The sequence below is a fragment of the Dryas octopetala genome, chromosome 5 (genome assembly GCF_963921425.1).
Source record: "Dryas octopetala chromosome 5, drDryOcto1.1, whole genome shotgun sequence".
NCBI lineage: Eukaryota > Viridiplantae > Streptophyta > Magnoliopsida > Rosales > Rosaceae > Dryas > Dryas octopetala.
This window is the reverse complement of record NC_141370.1, coordinates 6,493,112-6,513,352: the sequence shown is the minus strand read 5'-3', so window position 1 is coordinate 6,513,352 and position 20,241 is coordinate 6,493,112. Positions and strand designations below refer to the sequence as shown.

The following is a 20,241-nucleotide window of genomic DNA, read 5'->3' as shown; positions in this document are numbered from 1 at the left end:
TCCGATGTGTCTATATAAACCCTAACGTACAGTATCACAAAATTCACCAAAATACTCCTTAGCTCTAAAAAGATGTTAAAAAATCCTATGAATTCATTTCAATCAGTAGTATTTTTTTTATGACTTCAAATTCACAATTTTCTTCCATCAATTTTCAAGTAAATTCTTAGTGTTTCTAATATTTTGAAATAAATTACATAAATTAACAATAGTTCAAAACAATTCACCAAAAGTACAATAAATTCTGAAATATTCTGAAAAATCACAGAAAAATAAAATGACTTTGAAATAAATTCTAAAAAAATTTTAGGGGCACACATTATATGTTGTGAATATGTGCTTGATGAATTTGTTGAATGGAATAAACAATATATATATATATATATATTTGTATATGTGCTAATTGTAATTCACATATATATATATGTCTAATTTGGTTGATGAAATGTATTTTGAGATTTACTTTCTGAATAATGCATATCAAATTGACTATAATCTTTAGAGCTTGTGTATTTAATTTGTTGGCCATTAGGTGGATTAGTAGATCTCTTTCATATGCTAAGCCACTTGTAGCATTCTTGTTATCAATTATCATTTGTAGGCACCTACCTTGAAAGGTTTTGAGTTTGGGTGCGTAGATTAAATTGAATCAAAGAATTGTATTTTAACCTATTTGTTTGTGGATAAACCCACACCGATCCAATAGCCAATCATGGCTGGACACGTGGTTGGTCAGATCCGACTTCGGAGTTTGACTTTTCAATAGTCAGGCTTTGACCTCCACATCATCACGCAGCTCGGCACATTCTCTGTCAGCTCAGATCGGATCATCGTGGCGAGCTCCCCCCTTTTTTGTGCCCAACCGACCCGAACTGAGGATCTTCCAAAGGATTGAGTGTTCATCTTTCCTTGGTCATCCCGGCTCGGCTCGGCTTGGTGCTAGGGCGAACATCTTTTCAAACTCTAACCACAGCAAGCTACGGCTTGAAGGGATCACTACCTACTGGATCGGCTCGGTTCGCGCATTTGGACCCGATCCGATCACGCATGGACTTCATGTGTGCGCATAAGGACATGTGCTCGGGTCGGCTTGGCTTCTCGCCGCCATTCCAAGGAAGATCACGTTGGGACGAACCGCCATACTTAAATGCACCTGACAGGATCTTCTGACAGATGAGACTTCCCAGCTCACATTTATGACTATTGAGGCAGTTCACCTGAACCTTCCATACTTGCATTCAATGCAGCATTGAATGCAAAGGAGGTGGGTAGCTGTGCATGCCACTGTTCACGACCGAGCGCGTGGATCATTCTCAACCAGTCAACCACATGCAGGTAACTTATTCATCACAATTTCCTTTGCCTATATATACCAACTCATATGCACAAAATCAGCGAGTTATCTATTATCAGACAAAACACTCACAAAACCCTTCACTCATCAAAAGCATACCCAGCTTACTGAGAATAAACCCAGAACATTTACCTAGTTCTTCCTATTCTCCCAAGTTCATCACCCTGTTCTTCCCATCTTCATTCAAATATCACCAAATACACATCACTGACTTCATCATCGGAGCGTATTTGGCTGGTACCACACGGTCCACACCGGTCCATCTCCTTTGATCTTGTGTTCGTTTGCAGGAAGATCTCACGTCATCCTCCAGAAAGGCTTCAGATAAGCCAGGTCACCATTTCTAAGTTGTTGCATCTATCTTACGGAAATTTGCATCAACACTATTCACCCCTTAAGGTATATGATTAGAACATTCTTTTAACTTTTAAGAATTTGAAGAACATATTATTTGCTTTTCACCCTGATTATTGAGCTGTGCTCTTATGCCTACGTGGGTTACAAAAATTGTCTAGTGATACATTAGTTATAGTATTACATCAATATGAATGCACCCACCAAAAATGATCTTGAACTCGAAATTAAGTTTATAATGAGCTGAGCTGTGATGCTTAAAACGAACTTTCTTGTGATCTCTCTAATATGAAAATGTTGCCTTTATCATCCCTCCCCATCCTCATGGTTTCATCAACATATCTATAGTAACGGAATTCAGGAAAAGTAAAAAAAAAACCTCTGCAATTTAAAAGTCAAAAATCTCAATTAAGCACATAAAAAAAATTAATAATACCATTCAAATAAATAATTTAGGATATGTGATCTCAAGCCAATCCTCTGGATTGAAGATTCCAAGCAGAAGATGGTAATTTTTCTGAAACACGTTCATTAACTATTATGTTTCCAAACATAAGAACAAATAACTAAACTCTATTTAGTACCAAAAACAATTATCTGAGCATATCCGATTTGGAGAATCAATTTTCAATACCAACTAAGAGAAAATTGAGGTAGCAAATTTGGTAGAATACAAAAAGTTGTACTAAATTAGAGGTGGCAATTTTGCTACGACATGAAAAGTGAAAACACAACACGAGCTCGATATGAAGTTAGCTGGTTAGCATTGACCATTTCTTGACATGATCCCCATTATGACATGATAGACTAAACACGAACAAAAAATGAAACGACACAAACAGGACCAGTGAACACGAATTGTCAGCTCTATACTAAATATGGTATTGAAAATGGAATGGTACTTAAAATACCATTTGAATATTCGTGGGGCCCATCTTCTGCTCTTCACATGGGCAACGACAAATGTTGGCTTCTTGCGCATCATGCCTTCAGGCGAAGTAAAAGCGGTTATTGTTCTAAATGCAACAAAGACCAATCAATCACCCAAATGGGTGGTCGAATGGCCCTTGTTGCATTTTAAAAGAAAAATCGTTGCCCACGTGAAAAGCAACATATGAGCCTGCAAAAAGCCATTTAGGACTCCAATTACAGGGATTCTTGTATTCACACTCAGATAATCCACACTTGGTCTGGATGAGAATCTATACGAGAATCTCTTATGCCAATCATATACAATAAAGACGGAGCTAGAAAATATTTTTCTAGAGGGGCCAAGAATTCAAATGTATTTATTAGGGGACCATTATACAAACATTTTCCAAAATTTTTAAACAATACTAAAAATATTTTTTAAATGTTTCTAAAAAATGCATAAAGCTATATGTGGGTTAGGGAGGCCAGACCACCTCAGGCCCACATGTAGCTTCGCCCTTACTATATAGGAAGTTTATTGAGACAAGATCTTATACGGGAATTCGGAATCCTATACGGGAACTTGGATCCAATATAAAGGCAACATAAAGGCAAGCATACATCATCTTCACCATACGAGCATTGACTAAACTTCAACCCTTCCATTCCTATAACCCAAGAAAAAGAGAGCAAATGAATCAATTTCTGAACAACAAAAGCAACTACAAGTGAATTAAAAAAACTTATTAAGCATGTATAATACAATTGCAACTACATTACCATTCCTATAACCTAAACAAAAACAGAGCAAATGAATCCATAAAAAACAAAAACAACTAGAAGTGAATTAAAGTAAGCTATTAAGCATGTATGTATACCACTACTACAACTACAACGACATAATACTGTAATTCATATAAATGGAAAGGAAAACATGAATAATATTTACTAAATTCAAAAAGTACTCCAAACAATACATCATACCTAAACAACAAGAATGAAAATTTGAAAGGAAGAAAAAAGAAAAAGAAAGAAAAGGGGGGTGGGAGCGCAACATAGGAGAGTAAAGGAAGAGTTCAAAAAAAATAAAATTTACAAAGTCACAACATCATGTCCATTTTGGTCATTATACCAAACACTTTAATGCTACTTTTAACACTCACAATACTTTTAAAAACACAATTTACCAAACACCCAGCTAGCTGTTTTTCCTCACAACAGCTTTTTATCACCGCACAACAGATATTTAACACTTACAGTACTTTTAAAAACACAATTTACCAAACATCCAGCTGTTTTTCCTCACAATAGCTTTTTATCACCGCACAACAGATACAGCTTTTTCTCACCACACAACAATCTCAAACTGGTCCTAAGGCCATCCACAGTGAGGCCGTGATTTTGACTTTGATTCCAATTTATTGGACTCAAAAATAAAAATCAATACTCACAGTGGGCCGGAGAGAGTGATTCTTATTTGGCCTGATACCAATTAGTGATGTCCATATATAAACATCACTAATTCTGATTCCTATCCATTGCGGGCCGGCCCACGTGAAGAGTGAGGAGAGACAAATGGTGTTAGATGGCTGCTGTTGACGCGGTACCCATGTGTTTAGCCAATCAGAATTCATCCTTTCTGTTTTTTGGCCAATCAAAATTCATCATTTCTTTAATTATTTGTTTAAATTAATTAAACTACCGAAAAAAAAAATCGAAAAAATCCAGAAAAATTTGAAAAAAAAAAATCTAAAAATTATGACATTGATCGAATCCAACGGCTATTTTCACATTTTTTCTATACCTCCTTTACTTCATTAACCTTTGAAATGAAATAAATTTGTGTGTTGTGTGTGAAATTTTGGTGCATTAATCTTTATTAAATGGTGCATTAGATCAAGATAATTTATTTTGAATATATGTAAGAGGAAATTACAGATTTGGTCCACTTATTTTATACCTAGTTCAATTTTGGTCCTCGATATTTTTTAAGTTATGTTTTGGCCCACTAATTGTTCCACTTGTTCAATAAAGATCCAGATTTGTTTTTCCAAATTTGTCCCGCCTTTTACTTTATCTAATCTCAGTCAAATTCAGCAAACATATACTTGTTTTAAAGCTATGTATCTCATCTTTACAACCATATAAAGATCATTTAAATCGGAGTTCTAACACTCAAGATAATTGGCCCCAAAGTATGGTACCTGAAATTATCAATTTTTCTAGAAAATTTTTCAGATTTTTCAAACTTCACCAAACTTCAATTCTCTTTGATTCTAATACTCCAAATTGGTTCCTATGATTAAAAAATGATGAAATATAACTTATACTTTAATTATAATTAATTGAAGAAATTCACAATCAAAAGGATTTAAAATCATAACTTAAAAAAGATCGCGGAACAAAATTGAACTAGGTATAAAATAAGTGGACCAAAATTGAACTTAAAAAAGATCGTGAACCAAAATTGAGCAAGGTATAAAATAAGTGGACCAAATTTGTAATTTATGTATATGTAAAATTGGACTCTTTTTAAAGATTTTATTAAAATAGTGACATTGGTATAATTTTTATAAATAATTACCTTATAAACTAAAAATTAATGATCAATTAATCAAGATTAGGCCTAATTTAATTTGGTACAATAATATTACTCTCAACACCACTACAGATACAACAAATATAAGACTCACTCTCAGCACTATTTAGATAGGAATCAGGTCACTTTTCAGCGACTGATGTCAGAGTGTGGGGGAGGGGACACATGTTGACCACAGCTGTGTAGTGATTGTGCGAAACTTCTAGCAGCAAAGCGTTTGCTGAAGGAGTAAATAAGGTGGGTCAATTGGCGTTTACCCTTTTATTTTAGTCTCTCCCATAATTATTCAGCATATGTAATTTAAGCCATGGACAAAAGCTTGTGAAATTGCAATAATGAGTTAGCAGGACTTCTTTCCCCCCCATAAGTTGGTTTGGGTTCAGGAACTATTAAACAATGTTAAACGAGTTGTGCTTAATTCAGACCTATTTTGTGCTTGTCTCGTGCTTGGTCCGTCTCATGCCGTATATGATGGGCTAACCTTTGGCCTAGTCCGGGCTATTTACTTGTGTCGTGAGGTCCATTTTGTGCTTGTGCAAGCTCGGCCTATTTTTTATTCATGTCGCGCTTGTTTTAATCATGTTGTGCCCGTACCACATTTGTGTCAGTCTAACCTGTTTGACACTTTTGTCATGGACCATCTCTTTAATAATGGTGATCATCCACCTGTGTGTGGACTATTAGGTGAACTATCGGGATTCTTTTTAGGCTCAAGTTCAAAATTAACCACCAACTATTTGGTGTATTTCAATTGGGTGCACGAATAATAAATTTTTTTAAATATATCCATCAACTAATATCTAAATTAAAAATTTAACTTCTGTTAGATGGACTGTTAGGGTTGGAGTTAAACGCTATCGTGGCAAATTATGACTAGGCATAATTAATGATGTGGCGCCAGCTCAGCATCTCTTCCCCAGGAGAGTCTTCTAGCTGTGGGGCTAGAATGCCACTCACGACTCCCTCTCTCTCTTTATCTTCTCTTTTTGTTCTTCCCTCTGGAGGAAGATTCAGTGTAGCTGGAAGCATTGTTATTAAAGCCATCAAAGTCACCTCAGGTACTTCTATGTTAGGAGGAACTCCACTATACAGTATATATACATGCATTGAACTCTCTTATTCTACGCCATAACTTAGCTCTTGATCCAGGAATGGAACCACCTTCAGAAACTGCATCTTTGGCAGCTGCTGCTAAGTGCTTCAAATGCATGGATGCACTCTCTATATCTGCAACAGGGCGTTGTAGTCCAAATTGTAAATGGACTCTCCCACAAGGTGGATCAATGCGATGACCAGGCATCGTCAGTCTTGGTAACACAGTCACTGCACACTGAACCTGCAAAAATTAAACCCATGGGTCAACCAAACCACATGATTACCAAACTTCCACCCAACCAATTGACCCTCTTTTTATCATTAAACAACAGCCTCATCATCCCCAGCTTCGATCCTCTGTACACTACCAAAATTATTTTCACAGCTAATTATAAAACCCAAAAAAAGAAAAAAACAAAGAACGGAAAATGAATAGCAGAGTTTGATTTTGATTTTCTCCATAGCTAGCTCCTTGCTTTTGGGTCGGGGTTATTTTCGATCATCACTAGGACTACGTCACTCTATTTTCTGATCATCTCCTGCATCACATCTAAGAACTCTGCGCTGAAGAACTGCTTATCATATATACCCCATCATCTCACTGTTTTAGAACCCAGAGTGACTAGCGACAAGGGAGGGAAGAAGAGGGAAGAACAAAAAGAGAAGATAGAGAGAGATAGAGAGAGAGAGAGAGAGGAGTGTGCAAGAGAGGGGAAGCGAGGCCGGCCCGTCGCCGACGAAAGTGGCAGAGGTTGGACGGCCGGATGCCGGTGGAGGGTGGTGGGCCATGGGGGTGTGCTGGGTCTGGGTTGTGTTGGGGTGTGTTGGCCTGTTGGGTGGTGGTGTTGAAGAGAATGAGAGAGAGGAAGAGAGAGAGAGGAAACAGCTGGACAGGTGTTAAAAAATGAGAGGGAGTCGTGAGTGGCATTCCAGTCCCACCGAAGACTCTCTCGGGGAAGAGATGCTGAGCTGGCGCCACATCATTAATTATGCTTAGTCATAATTTGCCACGATTGCGTTTAATCCCAGCCCTAATAGTCCATCTAACAGAAGTTAAATTTTCAATTTAGATATTAGTTTGTGGATAGATTTGAAAAATTTTATTGTTCGTGAACCCAATTAAAATACACCCAATAGTTAATGGTTAATTTTGAACTTGAGCCTTCTTTTTAATACTAATCACATTAAATGAATTATTTTATAAGACAAATTTTACAGTAGACTTAATGATCACCTAAAGACAAAAATGCAGACCTAAATCAAGAGTATTTTGGTGGACGTGGAACGATCTAGGGATATTTCTCTGCCATCATCCCTTATTTATGGTAACTTAATAAGGTGTACGTGGTAATTAAAGAGATGTTCAAAGATCAAAACGACTCTAATGGCTCCTGGTTCATGTACACAAGGTGTTAAATTTCGATTTTGTGGAGTATCGAAATCGAAACCTATATTTGTTAAATTCTCGAAATTTCGGCGAAATTTTCGCCGGTGATCTGGTTTTGGACTTCTAGGTTTTTTGAGAGGAGGCTTGGTTTTGGGAGAAAAATGGGGCAGCGGCAGGGGGGAGATCGAGGGAGAAAGAGGAGGGGGCGGCGACAGGGGGAGGCAGGGGGAGATCGAGGGAGAAAGAGGGGGCGGCGGGGGGGAGAAAGAGGCCGGCAGGGGTGGCGACGGCAGAGGGAGATGAGGGAGAAAGTGGTGAGGGTGGGTTGGTGATGGATTGGAGAGGGAGAGAGAGAGAGAGAGAGAGAGAGAGAGAGAGAGAGAGAGAGAGAGAGAGAGAGAGAGAGAGAGAGAGAGAGAGAGAGAGATGATGAAGAAGAAAGTTAGAAACATAGTGGAGCTGGAGACTCGGGGGAAAAGAAAGGAAAGGGAAGGAAAGAAAGAAAAAGAAGAAAAAAAAAGAAAGGAAAAAAAGAAAAAGAAGGAAAGAAAAAGAAGAAGAAAAAAAGAAAAGAAAAAAAAAGTAAAAAAGAGAAAAAAATTAAAAGGTTTAGGGTTGATTGGGGTTTGGGGCCTTTGGGCAATTGTAAAGAAAAAAAATGGTTTGGGTTTTCGTTTGGCCGTTTTGGAGTTTTGTTTAGTTGTTTTTAAACCCTAAATTAGTAAACTCTAATATATTTCTATATAAAAAATAATTTAAAATACTCTAAAGGGTTAAATTCTAATATCATATACCATATCCTAGTTTGAGGTTTTTGGGCAATTGAAAAAAAAAAATGATTTGGGGTTTCGTTTGGCCGTTTTGGGGTTTCGTTTAATTGTTTTTAAACTCTAAACCAATAAACTCTAATATATTTTTATATAAAAAATAATTAAAAATATCCTAAAGGGCCTAAACCCTAATATCATATACGATATTTTAAACAATATAGAGTATAGATTATAAAGTATATAGGATTTAGTGTATATATTATAGAGTATAAAGAATATATTAATTTTATTTATTCATTATACTAGTTTTATTTCACAGTATTTACCTTCAGCGCGCATTATATTCATCTTATATCACATGAAACTTACTATATAATTTGGTTTCTTCAATGTTTTTTATCAATGTAGTAGATAATATGTTAAATAAACATATAATAAAGTTTCATTCAAAATTTCTGTATTTTGATAGTAATTTCTATCGTTTCCGTCTAATTTCTGTCGAAATTTAAAAATCTTCGAAATTTCCGTCGAAATTTCTATTGAAATTTCCATCGAAATTTCCTCGAAACCCGAAATTTTATTCCTTGCATGTACATCATTTATATTAGGTTTTTTTTTTTTTTATCACAAATAGTCCATCAACTTTCACCAAAACATCAATTTAGTCCCTAAAGTGCATTTTCACTCAATGTCATCCCTCATCTTTATCACCGAACATCAATTTGGTTCCGATACACACTTTGAAAATTTGTCAAATATAGCTCAGGATATAAAAAAATTCTCTGAAAATTTCTATGGACTCGTCTTGACTACTACTATTTTTATATGGGGTCAAATTATCAAATTGACGTTTAACATTTTCCAGAAAATTTGGGGAATTAGTTTGGGAATTTCAGATTTTTTGGAAAATCAAAGTGATAATTTGACCCCATATAAAAATAGTAGTAGTCAAGATGAGTCCATAGGAATTTTTGGAGAATTTTTCGTATCCCCAGCTAGTTTTGGCGAATTTTCAAATTAAGGGTGTCTAAGGACCAAATTGATGTTCGATATTGGCAAGGATGAGGGATGAAATTGATTGAAAATGCACTTTAGGGACCAATTTGATGTTTAAATGAAAGTAAATAGACTTATTGGTAATAAAAAGCCCCTACAAGAAAAACTTGAATAGACATCACTGTTATAAAAACTGATATTGTAAAGTTTTAGATATCGGTTAATTTTTTAGACGATGTCTTAATTTATTAACATATCACTAGTTTTTTTTTTTCGATATCTTAATTTTGTACTTTCGATTAACTTTTTAAAAAAACTGATATGTAAAAGTCATATCTGATAACAATATTTCACCTAAAAAAACACGGGGTCCCAACTTAAAAATTTTAGCAGGTTTCCCAACTCCTCAGTCATGACACACACATTCCCTCAGACTCCTTTTTTTTTCTTCTTTGGCTCGGACACTCTCCTTCTCTCTCTCTCACTCGATCAATAACCCAGCTCAATCCTTCTCTCTCGTTCTCATTCTCAGTCGATCTTGGCGTCGCCACTGCCAAAAGTCCTTGGTGTCGGTGGCTCTCATTCTCCCTCCTCTCTTTCGCGTCGATGGCGTCCTTTGGTTACGGTGTCAATGAACTGGAGTGTGGAAATTGTAAGCTCAATCCCTCATCTCTTTCGCTTTTTCCCCTTCTCTGTACCTTCTCCTCGTGGGTTTCTTCTTTCTAAAAATAGGGTTTCAAATTAAGGGTTTTTTGTGGTTTCTGTTTTTGTTCAAATTTGGGTTTTTCTTAGTTCGTTTGTATTGGGCTCCAGAAAATTAATCAAGAACGGGTAATGCATCTATCTTCTCTCTCTCTCTCTCTCTCTCTCTCTCTCTCTCTCTCTCTCTCTCTCTCTCTCTCTCTCTCTCTCTCTCTCTCTCTCTCTCTCTCTATTCTTCTCTTCGATTAAACAAATCTCGGAGTTAAGAATCAATTTGGGTTTCAGTCTCAAATCTAGGGCATTTCGGAAAGAAATTTAATTACATTCACCGCAAACACTTGGTAATAAATGGGTCAGTGAGATTTTTAGTGTTAAATCTAGGGCCTTTTGTCCACCATCTTGTTATGTTTGGAGTTTGGGTCAGGTATTTTCTCACTTTTGAGCATTGATTATAGTAATTCGATGATAATTATGTTTGAATAAACTTATGCAGAATTTGGGTATTGCGATCTTGGTCACTAGAACAAAGTTAAGATTTTATCGGCTATACTTTACAGGTTAGCTTCTTCTCAATTTGATTTGATTTTGTTCAATTTCTTCACAATTATATGAGGCTTAATTAAATACTTGTCTTTATTTCTTCTTCTGTGTTTGGTACAGGAAACCATTAGCCTAATGAGAAAGACAAAGTTACTTTGCAACATTGCACACCAACTGCTTGACAAATTCTCCACTAGAACAAAAAAAAATGTTAGTCTTTAATCTGTTATGAGATAATGAAGCAAAACTCTTTAGCTTTTTAGTTGCTATTAATATATATATATATATATATATATTACATTCTACTTGGTGTTTCATAATATGGTCATATACTAATTAATTTAGTTGCTAAGGAATAAGTATATAGGTTTGGGTTTGATTATGATTGTGCTATCTTTCATAGGCTATTTATTCTTTACTTTGGCTATTTATGTGAAACGAAAAAGTATTAGCATAAAGCTCCTTGTATCCATGCATACTTATAGAACTATATATATGTATATATATCAAAAAAATCATGCTTATAATTTTCATATAAAGCAGAGAGAGGGAGAGAGAGAGAGAGAGAGAGAGAGAGAGAGAGAGAGAGAGAGAGAGGGAGAGAGAGAGAGAACATTTTTGGATATGGGCATTAGATGCTAGTATATGCCTGAGTGTTCGATTTGTTTGTTATCCCGAGGTTCTAGTGTCCTGTAGCATATCCATACACAATTACAAGTGCCATGTCCTATTGATGTAGGCACGGAAAACTTCTGAGATCCAATTGAATTCCAAAGAAGTTCATATGGAGTTGTATTGTCTTTAAAATTTATTGTCTATGAGATTAGGGATTACAACTTGTCACACTTAAAGGCACATAATTTGTTCCTTATGATGATTGTGCAAGTTTTTGATTTTGAGATTTGATAATTAATGTTGCAGTTATAGATAATAGATTCATGACTTGATAATCTTTGAAGATATGATATAATCATGAACAAGAGACCAGACCGAGTGGGTACTATTAATTTTTGCATTTAGGTATGTGCCCAAGGTTTGTGTCTGAATGTTTTATGAAGGTTTTAGGTTCTAGTAACCAGAGACTTACCAGTCTTATGTCCTACTGAGACAAGGACATTAGGTGATAAGTCCATGGAACATAGTTTTAATCCAAAACTTGAACTTGGTTCCAATAAAATTCTGTACTACTAAACCTTCTTCAGGAGCCACTATACAGTCTTTGAATCTATTTCAGATGCTCCCTTTAAGTGAGTTGCAGCCTGCAAATAAAAAGTATTAGTGCATGATGTGACATTAACGTGGGTAAGAGTATGATTGTAAGAAGACATTAGTCAAGGTTGTATCAAGATACGGAAATCCTGACACATTTGTGGTGTTGATGGCTCCATTCATTTATATAATACTTAATACCCCTCTTTCCCTTCCTTTTTATTTTCTTGCTCGTAAGTAGTGCTTGCTATGAACATTAAAAAAAAAAAACCAAAGAATATAGTTTTATTTTTCATTGGCCTCTAAATGAATGACTTTATGTATGTCGATTAAAGATGTAAAATTATTTTGGGATCTCTTCCTGTTTGCTTATTATGTATTTGTGTTTATTTATCCCTGCATGTATTTCTGTTTTCATCTGAGGACTTAATATCTCTATTCTTAGGGCTCTATACTTGAGTATAACCTATTCTTATTGTTCTAGCCATGCTTCTTTAGGCAAGAACTATGTGAAGGTATGTGAGAGGTGCCACATTACTCTCAACAAGATTGCAATTTCTAGTGACAATGGAACTATTACTCCTGCAGGAGTAAGGGTTGGTGAGTGATGTTAATTACATGTCAATTTGCTGTATTTTAAGTTTCAAAGGTTGTTGTGACGGTTTTTAATAGATTTCCATGTTGACCACTCAGGTACCCCTGCTATGACGTCAACTGGATGTCTGGAGGCTGATTTTCTCCTTAAAGCTGCACAAATTGCAACTGTAGTGCAAAGAGAGCATGGAAAGTTGCAAAATCCTTTTCTGAAGGGTCTTCCGAGCAATAAGGATATTGTTGAGCTCCGGATAGAATGATATCTGAAATTTGATTTAAAATATGAATACATGCAAGTTTGTTTCTAAAATTTAATTTATTATAGTGTGGTTGCACTCCACTTCCCATAGGTGTCATGTATTAATCATATCATTCATTTTGTATCAATATTTCAATTAAGTATGTCAATGAATTGAAGCTTTTGAATGAGTGCTCACTGAAAAAGGATTAGTAGCAATGTCCTGCTGCAGTGTTGTTAACAAGTAATTTTATATGCAAATGTGGAGCCATGGACATTTGAGCAATACCTTGGTGAGGCAATTTTTATTCCAGCAGGATGTCCTCATCAAGTGAGAGATTAATAGACAAGTAATTATACAACTGAACAATTTATTCAATTAAGGAAGCTAGGCATTAATGTTCTATGTATATTAGAAATATTTGTGGCTTTCTTCTAGACCTGTTTGGTATGGTTAAATTCTTGTTTGATATTTAAAAAGAACTTGTATGCTTTTCTATAGATTTGTTTCATTGTACTTCTTATATGTCTGATCCATCTATATTCTACTGCATGAGTTTCTTTGAGTTCTTATGGTCATGAATAATCTTTTAGAGAGTTTGCAAAACAGAGAGAAAAGAAAAGAGAGTTTTAGGACTTTAGACGTACCCTTAATTTTAAGTACCCTGGTAAAAACAATACTAACTTAATGGAACTAAAGGATTTAAATTTAGGACTTCCAGCTTAAAAAACTCTCAAATGAGCAGTTATAGATATATATATTTATATATACAATATAGTGGGGTTTCACTCTCACTATATTGAGCTCTAATAGGTTCATTACTATTCAGCTAATAACATTGCTATCCTTTATACAGTTCTAACTTGGGAAACTTGTAAAAGGGAATTACAAGAGGAGGGGATGGCCTAGGATACTAGTTTGTTGCTGGTTTTTAAAACTTTGTTTTCTGGCTTTGCCTCTTTTTAATTTTTTCTCTGAGTATGTGTGTTTGGGTTGGTGGTCTACATTTCTCTTTCTATTTCCATTATTTTTTACTTGAATTATTGCTTTACTCTAGGCTAATACTGTGACTACTCATTTATACTTGCATGATCCATTTTCTGAATCATATATATGTGCTGCCATCTGAAAGCCCTTGCTGGCATGGCCTACATTTCGTTGCCTTTTGAGATTCTAGAAATGCAATCTTGATTAAATTCAATACTTGCTGCAATCTTATTAATGCTTTTGGCCTATATTTTCTTAATGCCTTTTGGGATCGTTGCTGCAATCTTATTAATGTTTTTGGTCTATATTTTCTTAATGCCCTTTGGGATCCTTGCTGCAATGTTATTAATGCAATCTTATTATATTCTATACTTTTGGCCTATATTTTCTTAATGCCCTTTGAGATCTTTGCTGCAATCTTATTAATGACTTTTCTTTCTTGTTTTCAGTGGAGTCACCTGAAGAACAAGGGAGCAGTTACACACAGGAACAAATAGATGAAGCCCGGGTTGAATGGGGAGATTTTGTTTCCATGAATTTTATTTAGACTGACATGCATGTTTTTGGTACCTTTTGAGCATTTTGCTGTGGATATGAAAATATATACTAGCTAGTTGACATTCAAATCTTTTGTATAGGTAGAATTTAGGCCTAGCTAAATTGCACTGCCATGCCTTAATTATTTGTACATGTTGGCATGTGTTTTAATTAGGATCTAGCTAGAGATGGATTTTGTGAAGGTTATGGAGATAGAATAGTAATTTTGGCGTATACATGCATTGATGAGGGCTATCCATATTTTTATATGGATTTGTAATCTATTTTTGTGAACTTCATTACTAAGTTTAGATGTTAGGATTAATTTATATGAATGAAAGAATTGAAGTTGGATTACTTTAGAAGCTTAATAATTGTTGCGTGGATGCATATTTACCAATCAATTTCTATCCATATCAAAAGCCTATTACATATTAGATTATATAAATATGCAACGATAAGAAATGGAGTTTCAACATCCTTTAAAAAACAAAAAACCGATATCTAAAGTATACTTTTATATCCGATTTTAAGTACAAAACCAATATGTTATACAGCTTTTATATTAGATTTTAAGTACAACACCGATATGTTATACATCTTTTATATCAGATTTTAAGTACAAAATCGATATGTTATACACCTTTTATATCCGATTTTAAGTACAAAACCGATATGTTATACATCTTTTATATCCGATTTTAAGTACAAAACCGATATGTTATATACATTTTATATCCGACTTTAAGTACCAAGACGATATTGAATACATTTGTTATATCAGTTTCAAAAAAAAAATAACGATATCAAAAATATCTTACATATCAGAATGAAGTTTTTAAGATATCAGAAATAGTTAATATCCGATAATGATGGTTGTATATGATAACAGATTATCAAACAAATAAGATATTTAATATAGTATGACATCAGTGGATAACCGATATCTAATATGAAAGAATAGATATCACCACTCAATATATCGGTAGGAAACTTAAATAGATATCGGTTTATCACTGATATATATATTAAGGTTTTTCTTGTAGTGAGCCTTTACATTATTAATTGTTGCATACAGGGGAGGAAGACAACATGGGCTATGGTCGGCACGAGCGCACGAGCATGGTACAAACACAACATGATTAAAACGAGTCTAAAATAAAATTACTCTTCATAAAAGAAAAAGACAACTACCTCAGATCTTAATGTTAACAACTTTATAAATTTTTTATATGCTAAACTCAAGTAATATATATAAAAAGTCAATAACCAGCTTCATTTTTATTGTTGGCCTCAATCCTCATAATCTCAAAAAATCCTATAATTCACCAATCATTTGACAAATTTGTAAAGAAATAAAAAATGATAATAATAATAATAATAATAATACATAAATAGTTGCACGAGTATTAGTTGCACATCATACCTCTACCTACTGTGTTTTGTTTTCAATTCGTTATTCTCCCTATTGTTCGCTTGCTGCGTATTTCATACGAGGACTCTTCCCTTGCTGCAAAATAAAATCAAATGGTGAATAAGTCGTTAAAGAGAAGAAAAAAATCACACACACACAATGACACAAATATGGAAACTTTCTTCTCTTTCGTCTTTTTGCGTCAAACAAATTTGTCCTGCATATTTATATTTGAAGTATTGTTTTGGGAGGGGTCCTTGTTCAAGTGAGCTTTGTGGTATGCCAAGCCAGGCCCGGATTCAGCTTTAAATGGTGTACTATGCTTGTGTGGTTAGATTAATTCGTTCAAATTATAATACGTTTAACTTTCGTGCAAATTGGGTAACTCGGTTGCAAATTGGAATTATTTCATTATTGTGACAATGACGGTCCAAGAGGCAACGACTTGCTCAATATTTCTTCTCGAATGTCGACTTCAATGATGAATATGCTACACTTAAAATGAAAGATATGTGAAAGTTCATGGCTTGAGAATCAAGAGCGGCCATGTTTTTCAAGCTTGCAATACTCCTAGTACTACTAAGCTTAGCAGCATCAGCAGCTGAAGAAGATGTGAGTTTCACCTACATTGGTTTTGGTTCTGCTAATCTTAGCCTAGACGGCATAGCACGAGTCACACCCAATGGTCTTGTGAAACTTACAAACGGACCTACACCGAAACAGGGCCATGCCTTCTACCCCAACCCCGTAGCCTTCAAGAATTCATCATATTCCAATGCCACTGCTTTCTCCTTCTCCACCACTTTTGTCTTCGCTATCATCTCAGAATACCCAGCTCTGGGCGGCCATGGAATGGCTTTTGTCATCGCTCCAACAAGAGGGCTTCCGGGAGCTCGTCCAGGCCAGTTCCTTGGCCTCTTCAATGAGACCAGCCATGGAAATGACAGTAATCATGTTTTTGCTGTGGAGCTTGACACCATCCAGAACCTCGAGTTCAATGACATCAATGACAACCATGTTGGGATTGATGTTAATGGCTTGGACTCTAAGAAATCTGCCTCAGCAGGATATTATGCGGAAAACAAAGAAGGGTTTCAGAACTTAACTCTCATCAGTGGTCAACCAGTGCAAGTTTGGGTGGAATATGATGGTACCCAGAAGCAAATCAATGTCACTTTGGCTCCAATCAATCTTGCCAAACCCCAAATTCCACTTTTGTCTTTGAATCTTGACCTTTCCCCAATCCTCAACAAAACCATGTATGTTGGATTCTCCTCCGCCACTGGCTCAATCCCCATATCCCATTATGTTTTGGGCTGGAGCTTTAAGATCAATGGCCAGGCTCAAACCTTTATACAATCACTTCCCAAGCTACCTCGGATAGGAGATAAAAAAAGGTCTAGACTTTTGACCATTGGTGTGCCTGTGATGTCTGTGAGTTTGGTTTTGCTAGCAATTTCAGGTGTAGTTTATGCCGTAAAATGGAAGAAGAAGTTTGCTGAAGTGCTTGAAGATTGGGAGCTCGAGTATGGGCCTCAAAGGTTTAAATACAAAGAACTATACTTTGCCACAAAAGGGTTTAGGGAAAATGAGCTTTTAGGAACTGGGGGGTTTGGTAAGGTCTATAGAGGCATATTACCCACCTCCAACACTGAGATTGCTGTGAAGAGGGTCTCACATGAATCAAGGCAGGGGATGAAGGAATTTGTTGCAGAAATTGTCAGCATTGGCCGGCTTCGTCACCGGAATTTAGTACAACTCTTGGGCTATTGCAGAAGAAAAGGGGAGCTACTGTTGGTCTATGACTACATGCCTAATGGAAGCTTGGACAAGTACCTTTATGACAACCCAGTGGTCACTCTCAATTGGAGCCAGAGGTTTAGAGTCATAAGAGGTGTGGCTTCAGGCCTGTTCTATCTCCATGTAGAATGGGAACAAGTTGTGATTCACAGAGATGTGAAGGCCAGCAATGTATTGCTAGATGGGGAATTGAATGCAAGGCTAGGAGATTTTGGGCTTGCAAGGCTATATGACCATGGAACAGACCCTCAAACCACTCACATAGTTGGAACGCTTGGCTATCTAGCACCTGAGCACTTAAGATCAGGCAAGGCCACAACCAACACAGATGTCTTTGCTTTTGGGGCCTTTTTGCTTGAAGTTGCCTGTGGAAGAAGACCAATACAGAGACAAGGCCCACATCAGGATGTGATTTTGGTTGATTGGGTTTTTTCTTGTTGGAAAAGAAGTGACATTCTTGAGGCAAGAGATCCAAATATGGGCACAGAGTTCGTAGATGAGGAGGTGAAGTTGGTGTTGAAGCTTGGGCTGTTGTGCTCACATTCAGAGCCTACAGCCAGGCCAAGCATGCGCCAAGTTGTGCAGTATTTGGAGGGTGATATTGTTCTGCCGGAGTTGTCACTGCTTGGGCTCTCTGCCAGTGGGTTAGCGTTTGCACGCCATGAAGGTTTTGATGACTTTGCAATGTCATCATATGTTCCAGAGTCTTCTCTCCTCTCAGGTGCTCGCTGATGATTCAAAATAAAAACAATTGGGATTCTCTCACAAACTTGAATTTACAGAGCCATACTCAACGAATATGTTTATATATTCACCTTTGAAGTTTGAATGTTTATATATAAAATCCGTACTTCAAGACAACTAATTGTATGTAAGGCTGCTTGTTAGCCTGTCTGTAATTTATGCTTGTGTACTGATTTATGTCTGCTTAGTATGTAATATGTATGCATGCTCTATTATTAACAGAAACTCCCTTTTCAAGTCACTATTTATGTCACGTTAAAATAATATCATTAATATTAAATGACTATTTTACCCAATCTAAATTTAATTCAATTGAATTAATAAAGAGATGTATTGTTTACGTAAAAAAACATCTCTCTTTCTCCATCTTCATCAAAAAACCTTTATGGTTTATCATTATTACCTACTGAATGATTATAGATTAGAGTTTAATAAATCAAATGATAAAGAATTAGAGATTGAGAATGATTTTCTTTTTCAGACCCCTAAAAAATTGATTTTCTTCCATAGACCCAATAGAAACGTGACCATGATTTTGAGTACTCATCAGTGTTCAAAGGCGAGCTTCAGGCGCGCCTCAAGGCGCGAGTCATGGCGAGGCGGCGGCCGATTGCGCACGACGTCGCCGGACTGTGAAAAACGACTGAAAGGCGACGGCAAGGCGTTGAAGGCGTACGCCTCTCGACGGCAAGGCGCTGAAGGCGTTGAAGGCGTCGCCTCGCGACCAACTCTGCGGGATTTTTTTCAACCTCTGTTCTAGGTTTTTTGCACCTCTGTTTTGGAGAAGATCGGTTGGAGAAGAACCCACTCTTCCAACCGAGTAAGATCGTGCAAGGCAAAGGTTGACTTGCAGTTATGGTGATGGCCATCAGGCGAGCAGAGACGATAATCCTCCCGCTGGAGCTCCTCCGTCAGCTGAAACCGTCCGAATTCAACGAGAGCTTGAACGAGTACCACCACTGGCAGAAGCGGCAGCTGAAGATATTGGAGGCCGGCCTCCTCCAGCACCCCTCCATCACGCTCGACCGCAGCAACACCTTCGCCATGCGCCTCCGCGAGATCATCCGCGCCGCCGACAACAAGCCCATCGACACCGGCAAGAACTCCGACACCATGCGCACCCTCTGCAACGCCGTCGTCTCCCTCTCCTGGCGCAGCTCCAACGGCACCCCCACCGACGTCTGCCACTGGGCCGACGGCTACCCCCTCAACATCCACCTCTACGTCGCCCTCCTCCAGGCCATCTTCGACATCCGCGACGAGACTTTGGCCCAAACATATATAAATAGCTAATACTGTTTTTATTTATTTTTTAATTCAAAAACATTTTAAAATATTAATTTTTTTACATGTGCTGAAAAGACAACAATACCCTTGCTTATATATATATTTGGGTCTTATGTTCTATATATATACTTATATATATATTTATCTATTTATATATGTTTATATATATATTTATAATTTTTTTATTATAAAAAATATATACCGAAAAGCTTACGCCTTAACGCGTTGAGGCTTACGCCTCGCCTTCTACGACTAAAACGCCTCGCGTCATGTTTTTGCGTCTGAAAACACTGGTACTCATCATGTGTTTAGCAGACCAATCAGGACTCCATAGTCCAAAAATAGAGTGGAGGCGACCTCCTTCCACTAATCCATCTGATTATCATCTCATCAATAGATCCAGGGAGAAAAAAATGACTGGAATGCTAATTGGTGTTCTTGGCAGGAATCCATTTGTTTATCATCTTATCAATAGATCCATGGAGATATAATGACTGAAAGGCTATTTGGATGTTAGAGGAAATCTGCTAGAAACTTAGTTATTATGTCATTGAAAATTAAGATGTAGAAGAACATGAATAAGGATTTATTTCTCTTTTTTCTTTCAAAAATATGTTTTTGTTCATCGAATTAAATTTATAAGGTTGAAGGATTGAGATTAAGATTAGAGGAAGGAAAGAGATGGCTTATTAAAAGGAGATGATCAGGTCCTAAATTACAT

The 20,241-nt window shown here is 36.5% G+C and overlaps 1 pseudogene; it reads left to right on the top strand.

The window, feature by feature from the left end:
• The first annotated feature begins 16,198 nt into the window (after nucleotides 1-16,198).
• Nucleotides 16,199-18,278, top strand: LOC147283818 (L-type lectin-domain containing receptor kinase IV.1 pseudogene; annotated as a pseudogene).
• The last annotated feature ends 1,963 nt before the right edge of the window (nucleotides 18,279-20,241 follow it).